Source organism: Cupressus sempervirens, chromosome 6 (genome assembly GCF_028749045.1).
Source record: "Cupressus sempervirens isolate cs-2001-9-10 chromosome 6, ASM2874904v1, whole genome shotgun sequence".
NCBI lineage: Eukaryota > Viridiplantae > Streptophyta > Pinopsida > Cupressales > Cupressaceae > Cupressus > Cupressus sempervirens.
This window is the reverse complement of record NC_143123.1, coordinates 31866045-31882995: the sequence shown is the minus strand read 5'-3', so window position 1 is coordinate 31882995 and position 16951 is coordinate 31866045.

Below are 16951 nucleotides of genomic sequence, written 5' to 3'. Positions count from 1 at the left end.
GGATGGAAAATTTGGTAGCTTATTTAGTTACCATTTTGTTATTATCAATAATTTTTGTCATGATAAAGATACTTTACTATCATTTTAACTTGTTTTCCCTTTAAATAATAGTATGGAATATTTTAAGAAAAAATTGTCTACACCTATGTTGCATTAGAGATTTATTTTACTAATTATGGAACTAGATAACGTCATAAATGATGAAAAAATGCCATGTACAAAATCTATACTAGAGTTTAGAAAGAAATTTATGCTTCACTATGATGAGTGAGGAACTTAATATGATAGTATTGATTCTAAAGTGTGTGAAAATTATCAAATGTGTGACAAGAAAAGGAAGGCTAATAGTTTTATTACTTTCCTACCATATTCATACCATAGAAAAATCCTCTTTAGATGGTGAGGTCTCTAGTTATGTTCTTTCTCAAGAGTTTTTGTAGATTCATACTAGAAATGTATAGGTATTAGAAAGGGAGGGTGAATCCCACTAGGGATATATTAATAAATTGTCTAAATCCCATGGCTCCTCTTTTAATAAATTGTAAAATCTCTTCTCAGAAGGAAGCCCGTTCCACCTTCAATTAAGGAAACTCTAGGACAAAGGTTGGATTTGAAAATAAAAATACTATTGAGATCCCTCTAGACATTAGGAAAGCCACAACTACTGAAATCGAATCTTCTATCAAGAAGAACCCTTTATTGGAATATTATTGAATAATTTATTATAGAACCAAGAGAACCTTTTTTTTTTTTAACAAGTCTAAGGTTTTTTTAAAGTGGTTCCCTCTCAACCCAAACATTGGATGATATTATTTCTAGTACTTGTAATCAAACCAAGTGAATGTGTGATTTAAAATTGGAGTGTAAAGATAAAATTAAACAATTGCATGATAACTTTGATGGTGTGTAGAGTAGACTTGTCTTGATTATAAATGTGGGTAAATATACCCTACATGTCACTAGTTAGGTGTTTTGGAAGATTTTTAAAAAAAATGAAGTTGCATATATCTCTTAGTTAAAGTTGATTCCCCTACAATTTGATCAAGAAATACTTTGTATGATACTGATAATTCCTAGGTGAAGAAGAAAAATAGAGTGGTGGATATAGATGTGGAGATTTGTACCCACAAAATTATCTTGAGGATCCTCCTTTCATGTTAGGCCCTGTCACATTTCTTTGGAGTAAGAATGACGGATTCACTCCCTTGGATAACATTGTAAAAAGGGTTAGAGATATCGATGCTGATATAATTAGGAAAAATAAGATATTAGCTAGGAGTGTTTAGCTTGGTTAGGGTTTTTTTCCTTCAAATTTTCTTGATTTATACATTTGGTTCGTGTCTACTTGTCATATGGTATACCATTTTTAGAAAATCTCTTTAATTGTAAACTCTTGGGTTTTTGGTCTTTATAAAAAAAAAATTCCTCTAATAACTAAAAAGATGAGCTATGGTGTATTGTTTATAGTTGGTATTTCTATGAGTGGCACTAGAATAAAATTTATTTAACTCATGCCACCTCATCTCATTTTTGTAACCATTCCCTAAAAATGACAATTGATATTTGCAAAGATCCATCCCTTGGGATTGCAAAAAATCATTCAAAATCTTCCCTAGGGTTACAAACCTATACTTAACATGAATATTCATAATTAAGACAATTAATGAAGTTAGACTGGATCACCTCTTTATTAATTATCTTAATTAGGACTAGTCATACTAAGTATAGGTTTGTAGCCCAAGGGATGGGTCTTTCCAAATATCAATGGCCTTTTTTAGGGAAGGGTTATGGAAAGGAGATGAGGTGGCATGATTTAAATTAATTTTATTCTTGTTTCACTAACATAAATACCAAGTGTAATAAATACACCATATCCCATTTTATTAATTCAAGTTGAGCAATCAGGAAGAAAAAAAAGATTTTATCTAGGTTCTTTGTGTATATTGTTTGATGTTGTTGGTAGTATGGCTATGGAGATGATAGAAGTTGTGGATGATTTGATGGTTGAGCTTGGGGACAAAGAATGAATGGAGAGTAACAATGTTCTTATTTAGCCTCCTAGAATTGAAGATGTCATTAGGGATAATAAGGCTATGTGGACTTATTTGAAGGAAGGAGGGCTAATTCCATTTATGGAGTGCATTGAAGGTCATGACAAGAAAGTTTCTTGGTAGTTTTTTGACTCCTGGAAGAACCACTGGGTGAATATTAATGGAGTTTCCTTTGAATTTACAAAGGAGTTGATAGTGAATGCCACTAATCTTTCTCTAGAGGGAAAAAATGGGAGGAAGCAATTAAGGGTCACAAACAAGAAAGGATTACAAAAAAAATCTTGACTGACAAAGCTTTGATTCATTTTTTGTCATAGCTTTTCTTACAAGGAGCTTCCAAAACCTTAGGATATGGCTTGATATGCAATAATAAGGTACATTACCATGGAAGATAAGTATAAAGTGATTTATTATTACCACTTCCCCATTCTTATCTATTTTAGGAATAGGGAATATATCTCTTTTTCTTACCTGTTATTGCAGTCAATGGAAAATTGTGTTCGGAATATTCAAAATAAACTAGAAGAGGGTACAATTTTTAGTATTTACCACTAGGCCTTAATGTTTCACCTATTTAGCTTTTATAAGGGCCTTCATCCTATGATTCCTATCCCTTCCCCTTCACCTATCAAAATTATTGAGATTTTCCAAAACTTTGTCCCCTTTTGGTAAAACCACAACTAGTAAGGATCTCTATGTTACTCGATGGAAGGTTAAAATAGAGAAAATTGAAATTTTTTACATTTAAAGTACCTGAGCTATGGCTAGAAAGGGTACTAATAGGTCTGATAGGAGACAAAGATAGAAAAAGGCCCTAATCTTTCCAGGTAAAGAGAAACCCATTAATTCTAAATCCGTAGAGAACTCTAGGAAGATAGGTGTCCCTAGGCCCAAAGGAAAGCCACTAGGAGAAAATATGGTGATAAATATGAGGAAGAGATTGCTAGTGAGGATAAGAATGAGGAGGATCTGGGTGGGGATCAAGATATTCCTTTTCTTTCATAGGTGTCTCATACTTCTAAAATTGATAGTAATACCCTAGATTCTATGAAAGGTGGTGACATTAGTGAGGGGGGGATAGCTACCTCCCATGTTATGATCCTTAATCTAGAAGAACAAAAACATAGGGTGGAGAAGAAAATGAAGGATGAAGGAGATAAACTAGTAGGGGTGATATTCAGAAAGAGGGGTTTATAACAAGGAGTGACAATCAGATGGAGGGGAATATTATGGGGTAGGCTATCATACGAAAATGACCCTTGGTTAGTCTAGATATTTCCAAACTAGATGAATCTATCACCAATGTTATAAAGAAAAATGAGGACCTAGAAGGCAAGTTCGATAGGGTGGCTAACTATTATATTTGTATGATACATTATGACACAACCACCCTTCATCTACTATAGGTTGCAAGGAGGGGAGAAATGATGCCAATGAGATGGAGACAACCTATTTATTGTATGATTTTTTAGTGAATGATTGGTTGCAAGTATTGCTGGAGAACCTAAATAACAAGAAAAAGGAGGGTTAGCTCCCAGTTTCTTGTTTATCCTTTTTTTTTAATGCTTTCAAGTTAATGCTTAGCCCATGGGGATTTCTCTATTATTAGGAACTAGACTTATTTCATGCCCATATATGTTAATTGGGCAAGTCTTTTGTATGATTATGATAGTATGGTAGTTTCTAGTTATTTATATAATTATGACAACATGGTAGTTGCTAGATGTAGTAAGTTTTTTTAATAGAAATATTCTAGTTTGAGGGTTCTTTATGTTAAGGAAGGGGGTTGGTTAATCATTTGGGAATGACTTTCAACTAATATTTAGCCTTATTTCTATGTTCTTGATTAACCCATATTTTGGCTTCTTTTTAATATCAAAAATAGGGTCATATCACTACATGTGACAATGTCACTTCCAATATAAACCACCATCGAAAAAATATCATTTCAAGTTAGCTAGGATAAAAGATAAAATAAACTTGTAAGCACATAAACAAAATGTATTAATGAAGTTGACCAAATAAAAAATACATTTTAGACTAACCCACATAGGGCTTGACCAAAAAAATTGTGCACCTTAATAGATATGAACATATGAACATCAATACTACTACTTTTTTTTTAATATCAAATGTATGCTAGTGATATCGATGCTATTAGTGTGACTATTATGCCTAAACATAAAATAAATATCATAATAATAGTTGACTAGAATTAGGACATAAATGACTACAAACGTGTGATAGTAAATAACATATCTATGTATTTATTTATTTATTTACTTATATATATATATAAACATATATGTATACATTCATACATTCACAATTTAATGAACAATAAAATGTTAATTATGGAAATATATGAATGACTAAGTAAAATCTAACTTCTACTATGAAGAGATATAACTAATAATTTACTATAAAATATGGAGAATTCACTTACCAAAATAGTTCCTTATCATGTAAAGTTGTCAAGGAACTAGATGGAGTTCAAGAGGAAAGAATCTCCATTTTATATTGAGAATCAAAATTTTAATTTTTCTAAACTTCTCAGATTCATACTTCTGATGACAAGACATGGGAATAATTTTCTATCCAATAACAATCTTATGTACCATTTGTAAAGCTTCAATAATCATTAAAATTACAACACTTAAAAAATATTTCATATAAAAAAAATGAATAATTTAGTTTTCAAATATGCAATCCATAAGATCTCATCTTGTAGGTGCACTTGGTTTTTAGCCTTCACATTTGAGAATCCACTTATCTTCTTTTTTCAAAATTTTAACTTCTAAATTATATATATGTTTTAATAATTTAGGGAAAATATTTAATGAAGAACCTCATTTTCCCTATGATAACACTCATCAGTTGAATCTATAATATAATTAATTAAACACTTGCAATAGAGGAAGTAGGTTTATTATCATTTTGTGCAAGCTTCTCACTCAAAGATGATTTAATATATGAGAATAAATTAGTTTATATACTGAAAGAAAAGACAAAGATTTGAATAATTATGTCGCTTCAAGGAGTACGGGTAGGTTGGACTTATTAGAGACACACTTGGTGTATTCAAATTTCATGGGTGTTTACTTTAATACTCGAGAAGGCAAAAGACTCAAATGAAATGTGGACTTTCAAAGGAGAAATGTCTCACATGTAGATGTCTAGTTAGTGATTTGTATAATAGAATAAATATTATTTCCACAACATCTAAGGAGACATTATACATGTTTGGAGGAGATGTGGACTTTTAGAGGAAGGGTCTCTCATGTGCAACATTAGCAAAGCATTAGACACACTCAAAGGGGGTGTGAAATTTTGGAGGAAATATGTCCCATTGCGCATAGAGGTTGGAAGTAATTTATGTTCTATTTGCAAGTTCTATAGTGAAGAGACCATATAATAGGGTGAGTTTGGGTTTCCTAGGTTACTAAAAAGGATTGGTGATGGTGCTTCATTAAATTCTCAAGAAGGATTTTTGGGATCAACTCTTGAAATGTTTTATCCTTTATTTCTAGATTAACATAACAAGGGTTAATCAAGAACATATAAATATTATGTCTAACATATCTAAGACATTGAGAACTTTTTATAAATAAAATATTACATTACTTTTCAAAATGTTCATATCTAACAAATATAGTTTTATTGTATATTTTATGTATATATTTTTGACTAAATACTAAAACAAGTATTGTAGAACCAAGCCAAAATAGATTGTATAGATGATATATAAACTAGGCATAATTTTCTTCAATAAGGATGACAATAAAATAACAAAGTTTAGAATCTCCAACAGAAGATGAATATTAAGATAGACTAGAGTTTTTTGACTTTGAAGTTATAGGTCTTTCTGATAAAATCTAAAATATATTTATTATGAATAAGAAATGGCATCTATTGAAAATAATAATATCTTGCAAGAGGTTGTGTGAACAAAACAAAAAATTCTTTACAATGTAAATTTCAAAGGGTTTAATGTCACAAGACTGCCATGAGAAACAATTTTAGTCATGATATTAAGAATAGACATAACTTTTTCTTATTAAGACCCACATTAAACCTATGATATTTAGAAATTTATACCTAGAGAAAAATGATAAGGAAAACTAGTATTTCAACTTCAAATTTCTAGGTTTAGTAAAAAATAAGCAAAATATTTCTTATAAACAAACAATTAGATCAATTAAAAAGTAAGATATCTTAAAATTTAGATTGTTGAAAGATTTTTAAAAAATACTATTTCTTAACATCAAAATCTTCAATACAAACTAGACTACATAAAATGCTTAACTCAAGAAAATAAGAATTACAGAATAATTTATAATCTAACTTATCACAAATTCAAAAAAATTAGAGATTAAACAAAATGAACATCAGTTTTATCTATAATATCCTAGGCCACCCCAATGGTGCCACTAAAATAAAATGAACTCATGAAACTTAAAGACATTTTGATAAATGTAATGGTTCAACGAAATAAAAATGCAGATTTTAAGTCTACAAGTAACATATTTTATATAAGTATGGATAAATTAAACATTTAATTGCACTAGAAACTAGATGCACATGAAAAATGTCACAAAAACCAGAGCATGCAAAGAGCTCGTCCCTTGGAGATCACCAAGAGAGCAATTCAAATTTATCCTATTAACGCATGATAACCCATTTGAGAGTCCTAAGAAATAAGTGTACGCATCTTCTTTATTGTTAGCATAAGAAGAGGGAATTATCAAATAGTCTTTAGTGATTAACGTGAATATTTTATTTGCAAACTTTAGACCAATTTCTCTATGCAACATGGTTTACAAGATTATCACCAAAGCTATTTACTTAAGGCTTCAACATCTTATTCCCTTAATTATTTCTTATGAACAAGGAGGTTTTTCTATGGGAAAAGATACAATCAAAGGGGTCTTAGTTGCCCATGAGGTTCTTCATTCCATTCAGTCAAACCAACAATCTAACTTTGTCATTAAATTAGATATGATGAAGGCCTATGATAGGGTGTACTGGGAGTTTTTTTTCAAAGTTCTATCAAAATTTGGATTTGCAAGAAATTGGTGTAAATGGATCAAAGATTGTGTCTCAAGGGCTTGTTTTTCTGTGCTTATCAATGGTCTTCTAGCAAGATTCTTCTCTTCTACTCAAGAGGTTATGCAGGGTGACCCATTATCTCCACTCCTCTTTATTATAATGGTAGATACATTTAGTAGGAGCATTTCAAGAGAGTTTGAAAATGGTCTCCAACATGGGGCTCACATCCCACTCCTTTTTTGCAGATGATACTCTTATATTTGGTAAATCATCTATCATAGAAGCTAAGCAAATCAAAATATCCTTAGAGTTGTATACTTCATCTTCTGGCCAAAAGATCAATGCAAATAAATCAACTATGTTTTTCTTCAAAACAAAATCATTCATATCAAATAAGATTGCTAAGATATTGGGTTTTTCGGTTGACAAACTCCCCTCCACTTACCTGGGGATTCCCTTCTTTGTAGGGGCCAATAAAGTTTCTTATTGGTCTACTGTGGTAGACAGAATTAAAATTAGGACCTCAGCTTGGAAGGTTAGGTGGTTGTCTTTTTCTGGGAAAATTTTCTTATTAAATTTTTTCTATCTGCAATTCTCAACTACTATATGTTGGTCCTCAAAGCTCCTACAACAATCATCCACCAAATTGAGAAACTTATTCATGATTTTCTTTGGGTTAGCAATATGGCTAAAAATAAGAAGATTCCTCTCATCTCCCTCCAAAACATGATTCAAGAGAAATTGCATGGGGGATCTAGTTTGCATAACCTTGCCCATAGAAACAAAACTTTTGGGGGAAAGCTTGTCTGGCAATTGTACACTAAGCCTAGCTCTACATGGCACCAAATCTTGTAGGAAAAATATTTGGATGATAGGTCTCCTTCAAAAATCTTCTCCATTCTTGACCCTCCTAATGGATCAACAATATGGAACTTCATGATTAATTTTAGAGACCTTGTTATCAAGTACATATCTTGGGAAGTGAACAACGGTTGCAATGTCAAATTCTATTCTGACTCTTGGAATGGCCTCCCTCAACTCTCCCAGCTAGATCAATATGAAGACATCATTGCCATCTTGACTAGCTACTAGGGCTCTAACTTGTTGGACTATGTTCTGGCTGTGGAAATATTCTCCGAGAAAGTAATTTGGAAGGACCCTTCTCTACTGCCTCTCAATGATATTTAGTCCTCTTCTCTCACAAATATTTTTTAATAATGGTCTATATTCTTACCAAACCTAGAGGACAAGCTGATTTGGGTTCCATCGAAGGATGGCAAGTACTTGATTAAGGAAGGTTATATGGCTCTTCAATAGATTGAAAATAATAATAGTAAGAGAAAAGCATACTTTTTCTGTTGGAACCCCACTGTCCTCCCTAAAGTAGGTTGCTTCTCTTGGCTAGCTCTCAGGAAGAAGATTTTAACAACTGATAGACTTTCTAAGTTTGGCTTTGCAAATCCCTTTAATTGTGTCTTATGCGAGGAAGAGTTAGAATTAGTGGACCATTTATTTATCAACTATAGATTTTCTTTCTCCTGCTGGTTGTTTATTATTAAGAAACTTAATGCGTCCATTCCCCCACCAAACAAGATTTGGGATTTGTTTGAATCTTGTCCCGTCCTCTCCACCTCCTGCACTTTCACTTGCCTTTGGAACTGTATACCTTCTTTAGTTGTTTGGGCAATATGGTCGGAATGAAATAAAATAATTTTTAGGAAAGATGTCTCTTTTATTGATCAAATTTGTGACAAGCTAGAAGTCTCTATATCGGAGATAGCTAACTCTAATTTATCCAACGTCAAATGCAATCATTATTTTTCTTGTTGGGAAAAAATAACTTTAAAAGTATGGAAATACATACATCTACTAGTTGGAATAGCCCCAAATTAGAAATCTATTCATGCCAAAGACAGGTCCATTATTAAATGGCATCCCCCTTTCTGATATTTCATCAAAATAAATTTTGCTGTAGCATCAAGAGGTAATCCTAATATCTCTAGGATTAGCATTTGTATCGGAGATTGGTTAGGCAAGCCATTGGCAATTAAGGCTACTCGCATCAATCCTGGCACGAACAACATTGTAGAGGCACATGCACTTGTTCACAGTCTGGTTTTGGCAAAGAAGGTTGTTTTTTCTAAAATTTAGATTGAGGGGATTCTCTTGTGGTAATTAATGTATGGACAACCAAGAAAACTCACAACTAGCAACTTTGATATATTATGAATGAGAATTGGCAATTACTTCATTCTTTTCAAGATATATGCATCACTCACACACTTAGAAAAGGTAACAAGGTGGCTAACTGATTATCTAATCTTGGTTGTGGTGGCAACTTTATTGAATCTTTTTCAGCAGACCAGATCTCAAACTTGTTCCCCTAATTGAAAAATTTATCATGTTCCAAACTTGTTTTATTACTCGCTGATGGTTGTTAGCTTCTTCATCTTTCTTCTTTTTCTCTTCATGTTGTATTCTTGGAAGGATATTGAGTTTTCTTCCTATTTCTTTCTCAATTGAACCTTTGAATCAAGATATTTATCATATATATATATATATATATATATATATATTAGTGGTTTGCCCACTTTGAATTTAAAAAAAACATGAATATTTTATTTTATAGAATACAATATAACTAAGTACATTGATTAAAATGAAAACCTATCTGAACGATAGCCACCAAGAAAAGTTGATGTATATATCAGCAACGAGAACGGGAGTCAACCCCATCAGAAATGTTACCATTAGTGAAAGATTCAGATAAACATAACATTTCTGAAAGCGTTTATATCTCTTTTATTAAAAGGATAGTGCACATATCTACGTTGATCCAGTTAACAAACAGATTGAAAATAATCACCAGTAAGCACTACGAACTGTTAAGATGCTGCCTTTTGCTTAAGTATCTGGATAAATTTGGCAATTTGGTGGGAGTGAATTTAGCTCTGTAATATTCAGTAAGACTAGTTTTTATGGAGGGAGCTTCCTTTAAAAATTTCAGTTCTTAAATTTAAGTTTTAGGATGAAGATAATCTAAGATTTTACATTTATCATTAATATTTTCGTGGAAAAATAATGAGCAATTGTTAACATGTGGCAAAAAAAATCTTTGAATTGGGGCTATTTCTAGCCCCACTATTTTCACTTACTCAAATTAACAGGACTAAAAAGTTGGAACTGATTCCAAATAAACCTTTACCAAGCCACCAATTTTGTTTTATCTAAGACCTCCCACTTCACAAAAATAGAACTCAACCCTCCCTTCCTTAAATCCCCAGCCTAAAAACTAGGGTAGCTTGATGCTAACCATTTATTGTGCACTATTCCACTGATATGGCACTACGAAAATAAAATAAATATATGAAGTGTCTACAAATTATAGTAGAAATAGTGTAAATTAAATAATAATGAATATTGCTACAGTTCTTTGTATAAAATGATTTATTTTTAAATCAACAGATGGCTTGCAATGTATGAAAATGCCAAACTGTACTACAAACTAGATACCAAAAAGAAAAGAAAAAACTTAACATCAAACTCTAAAATGTACAAGTACATCATAAAAACATCATACAAGAGCTCTCCTTTTGGCTGATTTCAAGAGGATAATTAGAGTTTTAAGGATATGCTTTTATTGTACATTTCTCATTTCTCATTTCTCTTTTCATAATCTATTTGTCTCGGTGGCTTAAACATCACATGATAACAGCTCATTCTTATACAAAAGGTGTTAAACAATCAAAGTTGACTAGTTTTTTCAAAACTTAATTTATTTCTTCATGTGTGATGTTTAAAGATTGTTATTTGTTACCTAGAATTTTAGAATTCAACATAGAAATCTTTTCTATAGCAAAGATAAGAGACAATGATGAAGTATTCTTCTATGATTAGCTAGAATAGTTTAGACTCAATATCCACAAGAATCAAACAAGTTAGAAATCTAAAATAATGAAAATTTAGAAAACAAAGAACAACATAAGTACAACTGTACATCTAAAGAAGAGATCACTTTTTTTGCAGATAGTAAATTTTAATGAGATTTTTGACTAATCTTCTGACAATGTTGTTTTATGAGGCTGCGTAGAAGAAAATTCAAGCCTATCGAAGACCTGTGGAGGTTTATGAAGACTCTTCCTCACTCTGGTCCATCGAATCTGGGTGGACCCAAGAAAAATTTGTTTCCACATGCTTATTTTTAAACTCAGTTACATGACTACCCGAGGGACTCAGTGTTCTCTATATCCTCCTCTCCTAGTCTTCTACCCAAGTACCTTAACAGGATAGATTTGGATATAATGTGGATGAGTTGTGTGTCTGTCATAATAGGTAGAAAGTCATTTCCAAGTGTCTCCTCTACCAACTATAATTACCAAGTTACTGGTTGTCTTGTATGAAGAAGAAAGAGTGGAAGATTGGACAACAGGAAAGGGTTTGATGACAACCTCTAATGGTTGCTAATGGCTCTAGACAGAATCTAGAGAATTAGGAAATGATAGATGATAAAATTGAAGAGATGAAAACGAGGAGAAATTGGTAATCCTTAATGCCTTTTCATTATGAAAGATTCTTAGTCCCAACTGATGGATATGTTTATCGAGAATAAGGAAATATAGAAATGAACCGAGAGGCCCATCAGCTAGAAAAGCACAATTTGAAGAGGAAGAATAGGGAGGAGAGCCTCTAGCTAGTTCCCGAAGAGGAGTTGGTCATAGGTGAGGAGACTTCTTCTAAGTCTCCCAAGCCACCTCATTAGTTCCTCAACAAGCTCAAGTAACTTCTAGTGCCACTGGGGTGTGATTTTTTTGGTGAATTACTTGTCCTCATGGTGTGTGTTAGTCTCTTGTACTGTGCTGGTTTTGATTACTACTCTTTCTTTATTTTGGTTCACTTGTTGTTGATTTAAGTTTGTTTAGTTCTGATTGGTCGTTAGTTTTGTGAATTTCCTTTTTGGTGTATGTAAAATTTGATGTTATTTTCTTGTGAAGGGTTCCAGCCCTCTCTCAATATATCTAATGAAACCTACAATATTTTATAAATTGTTATACACATTTCTTTCTAATTAAAAGTAAATATTAGATTAAGAAGAAATTCGAACATAAACACAAAGAAAAATTAAGAACAAAAGCTATTACGCTGTAATGTAAATCAGCAACACAAAAATATATAATCTTTATGTAGCTCACCAGCAGAGTTTTGACAATCTGCAGTTTCAAAATAGAAATATAATTTGTCTAGACAATGTTTACATAAGTAATAGGACAATTTGAAACATAGAGGAGATTATTTTTGGACATAACTTGTATGGTATTGGCTGCCAAGAGGAAGCAGCAGTTCAGTTGGTTGAGCACTTCTGAAGAAATTAAAAACTTTAGAGTCCTATGTTATACATATTAGCTATTATTTGGAACATGATTGAGGCTTAGTTTAAAACTATGCGATATCAAAAAGGATAGGAGAACATGAAAAAACACTTAACAATGCACGATTTTACAGAGAACTTTGAACTATTCGATCCTATTTTCATTGGAAATCTCAGATGCATATCTTCTTTTCTTCTCTGATAGTCTGCGTGAAGAGGAAGATGGCGAATAGGGAGTCACATAACGACCTGATTCAACGTTGAGAGGGAAGTTTAGAATGGCCCTGGAACCACGTAGTTGGAAAGCCGCACGGTCATATGCCGCTGCAGCTGCTTCGGCTGTATCGAAGGTGCCAAGCCAATCTCTGCAACCCTTCTTATTAGGGTTTCGAATCTCCGCAGCAAATTTATGGCGTTTCTTAACCAGTCTCACTCCCCTGTAATGCCGTTTCTTCTCCTCCAGAAGAACAATGTTCTTTGAAGATGAATTCATCGTGATCTCCTCAGAAAATTCATCCCCAAGTAAGTAATGAGCCATCGAATTCAAAATACGGACTTCGTCGGCTGGCAGAGTGCTCATAATGACCGCTGATTTTCTTAGTCTCCTATAAAATATATAAATGTACTGCTTAGATCTTTTTTCACTGCTAGATTTTATTTGTTTGGTACTAAAAGAAAGGTTTTGACAATGATCCAGGCGCATACCACACATTCACATTACGTTCCCATTTAGGGTTTGCTCAAAGAATACTTAATTTTCACAACTTTTAAGAGGGACGTGGAGATGAGGATATGTCTTTGTTTGGTGTAGATTCAGTGAATCTGGGCACTTCCATTGTTTTCGAATGAAAAGAAATATATGCTAACAAAGTTCACAGAGATTTATTTAATTGTCAAAGTTGCGGTAAAGGTCATAGTCAGTTTTAAAGTCATGATACCTTCGCTTATTCAAATATATTGATGCCAACACAATTTTAATATAGAGTTTTCAAACATAATGATTTCGTTTGAATTTATTTTTATTGGAACAATGCCTATTATATATTAAACTACACAATGTAACCAACTCTGGATTAGAAATTTAAAGTCATAATGTAAATTGTAAATTAAAATTAAAATTATCAATTTTGCAATCATTAGATTTAGTGTGCAAGGGATAGATGGTCTAAGTTAACATCTATGATATAAGATCATAATTTATCAAAGAATAATAAAAATTGTAGAAACTTGTATAATTTGATTTTCTTTGATTTGATAATATATATGTAATTTTTCGTAGATGATGTCATAAAGAATATCTTACTTCCCATATCTAGCAAAAAAAGAAAAGATGAGCAATAGATAGGAATGGTTATATTTATGGTAAGAAGGGGCCCACATAACATTGTAAAGGTAATGATGAATATCCATAATATGTGAAAGCGTGATCAAATTATGAAGTTGTGTGTCTCATTCTTTTATTTCCTCCTCCTTTTCCTATATTGGCTTCTTCTCCTCCCTCTTTCCTTTCATTTAGGATTCTCTCTCTTTCCCCTCTATTCATGGTTTCCGATTGGCTCCCCTCTTCTCCCTCTTTGACGTTGCCTCCCCCTCAAGGATTCCCCTCCCCTTTCCTCCCTTTTAAAGACATGTAAGTTGGATGATGTGGGTTTTACCTAAATGTCTAGTAGGAATTTCGGTAGAGAATTAAGGAAAGAGTTTGAAGAAATGGAAATGAGAGAACTCTTGAGCATCTTTTCTCAAAATAGTATTCCCAATTATTATTGCATCTTATAACATTAGAGGTCTCAAACGTGTGCAAAAGTAGATCATAGATATAAATTTGATTAAAAATGTTACTCTAAACATTTTTATCTTACAAAAAACTAAAATGTTATCCTTTTCCCTTTTTTTGGCTAATAAATTTAATTGGGTTGCTTCTCTTTGTTTTTCTATAGATTCTAAAGGTATTTCAGATGATGTAGCCATTTTATGGAAATCAACCCTTCTTGTTAACTCTAACTTCTTCCATAGAAAGAAGGACCAACACATGGTTTTACCCCACTCCAACTATGGCCTAGAGTGAATCTTGACCAATGTTTACATCCTTAACTTTCACGTAAAAAATAAAATTCATATCTATGTAATATACACAACATCATTTTGAAAGAGGAGAATTGTTGGAAGCATAGATCTAGGATTTGGTGGATTAAGGAGGGAGACAAAAATACTAGATTATTTTATCAATCTACAATAAAGCTTAGAAAGAGGAACATGATCAACAAATTATCCACAGGATAAGGAAATGTTACTCATGATGAGAAGGGGGTTCACAAAGTGGTGATATCTTATTTTAAGGATCTTCTTAACCAACCTACTATCTCTCTATCTAAACAGAGATTGATAATAGACCTCAATATGTTCCCATATGCATCTAGCCAAAATAGGTTTTGGGGTTAGAGAGAAAGGTAAATATGGAAGAGGGTAGGGTAGCTACCTTTTCCCCGAACACTCTTAAGTTTCCTAGGCCAAATGTTTTCCCTCCTCTTTTTTTAATTCTTATCCCATAGGTTTCTAGTTCCAAGAATATGAAGGATTTCAATCCTACAAGTTTATGTAATAGTATCTATAATATTTTCTCTAAGTTGTTGGTCTCTCATATTAAACCATTCTTGGATCATACTAAATCCACCCTCATCGGAAAGGTTTTGATCCTGGTAGGAAAACAACATATACTATCCTCATTGTTCATAAGGTTATTCACTCAGTGGATAAAGGAAGAAAGGGAATTATGGCTCTTGAGCTAGATATCTCCAAATCCTATTATATGGTCACATGGGACTTCCTCATTAAGGTCCTCAAGAAAGTGGGGTTTAAAATTAGAATCCTTTAGGTAATGGAGGTTTGCTTCAAAATGCTAAATTTATCTATCCTAGTTAACAGTTCCCTAGAGGATTTCTTTATTATTTCTATTTGCCTAAGATATGGAGACCCTCTATCCCCTTATCTCTTTATCATTTTGGTTGATGTTGTGAGTACAAACCTTAGCAGGATGATGGCTTTGAGATCTATTAATGGCTTCAAACCTTCATCCACTATTGATATTGTATCCCATCATAAATTTGTGGATGACACCACAACTATGGGAGAAGCTACTATAGTGAAACTAAAATCTTGTAAGTAAATTTTGGAGGATTATTCCTGTACTTTTGGTCAAAGATTAAATCTTACAAAAAATGGTCTTCCCCTTTTTGATACTCTTGAGAGGCTTCAAAATCAAATTGCTATAGTAATTGGTTTTTAGACTGCTATTTTTCTTGCAATTCATCTTGATATTCCTTGAACTATAGCCAAAGTATACAACACTATTTGGGTGAATTTGTTGGAAAGGATATAGTTGAAACAAGTGGCTTGGAAAGGAGCACTTTAAAGTAATGTTTAAAAACTACAAATTCTCACGAAGGTCCTTTAAAAAACCCATTATGTGATGTATCTCTTCCATATTTTTATTATGTGGATTTAAAATTTGAGTTCTTTCAAAAGAAAGTTTCTATCAGTTGGTGTTGGAGACAAACAATGACTCTCATTTTTCAATTGGAATAGAGTCTATTCCCCTTAAGATTAAGGTGGTCTCAATGTTAATAATGGACATCTCATGAACATAGCCTTCATCTCAAAAATTGGATGGAATATTATGAGGTTAGATTTTTATTGGACTAATATCTTAAGATTCGTGTATCTAAATAGTGGGAGTGGGACCATTGTTCTTAAGAACCCTCTCATTCTATAGTTGATAATTTGGAATAACTTCAAGATTACTATCTCACTCCTATGTCAAGGGACTTCATCACTGGTTGGAGACATCAAAACTATTAATTTCTTATAGGAAACCTAAAAGGATATGCCTTTATTGGATTTTCATATGTTGTTCCTGACTCTTAAGAGCATTCTTACAATGTTGTTGGGATCAAGGTTCAAGAGTACTAGAAGAGAGTGGATAATATGATTAAATTGAATATTGATATCAATTAGTTTAAGGTTGGTTTGAATACCATTGCATCAAAATCCTCAAATATTTTAACACCTTAATATTTTATAGGTTGAATCATTAGGATATTCTGATTTTCAAAATTTCTAAGTCTGGGGACTACTCTATTAAAATGGATTTTGAACTATTGTCTCCTAAGTGGTCTAGTGCATTTGATTAGAATTGAATTCTGAATAAGAAGGATATCCATAATCTCAAGTTTTTTAATTGGGTGATCTTTCATAAAAGTATTCTCACTTTAGATAATATCCAAAATAGAGGCATTTACCTTGTCAATCATTGTGTTCTATGTGAAAAAGAAGCATAAACTATTGATAATACTCTTTTCTCTTTCCCATTCACCTGGGAAGTCAAACACTGGACTATTTGTCTATATAATTTTCATTGGTGGTAGAATAACAATCCTAAGGAAGTGGTCAAGACTTGGAAGTTCCCTACTTCTCATCCCTTTTTCATTGA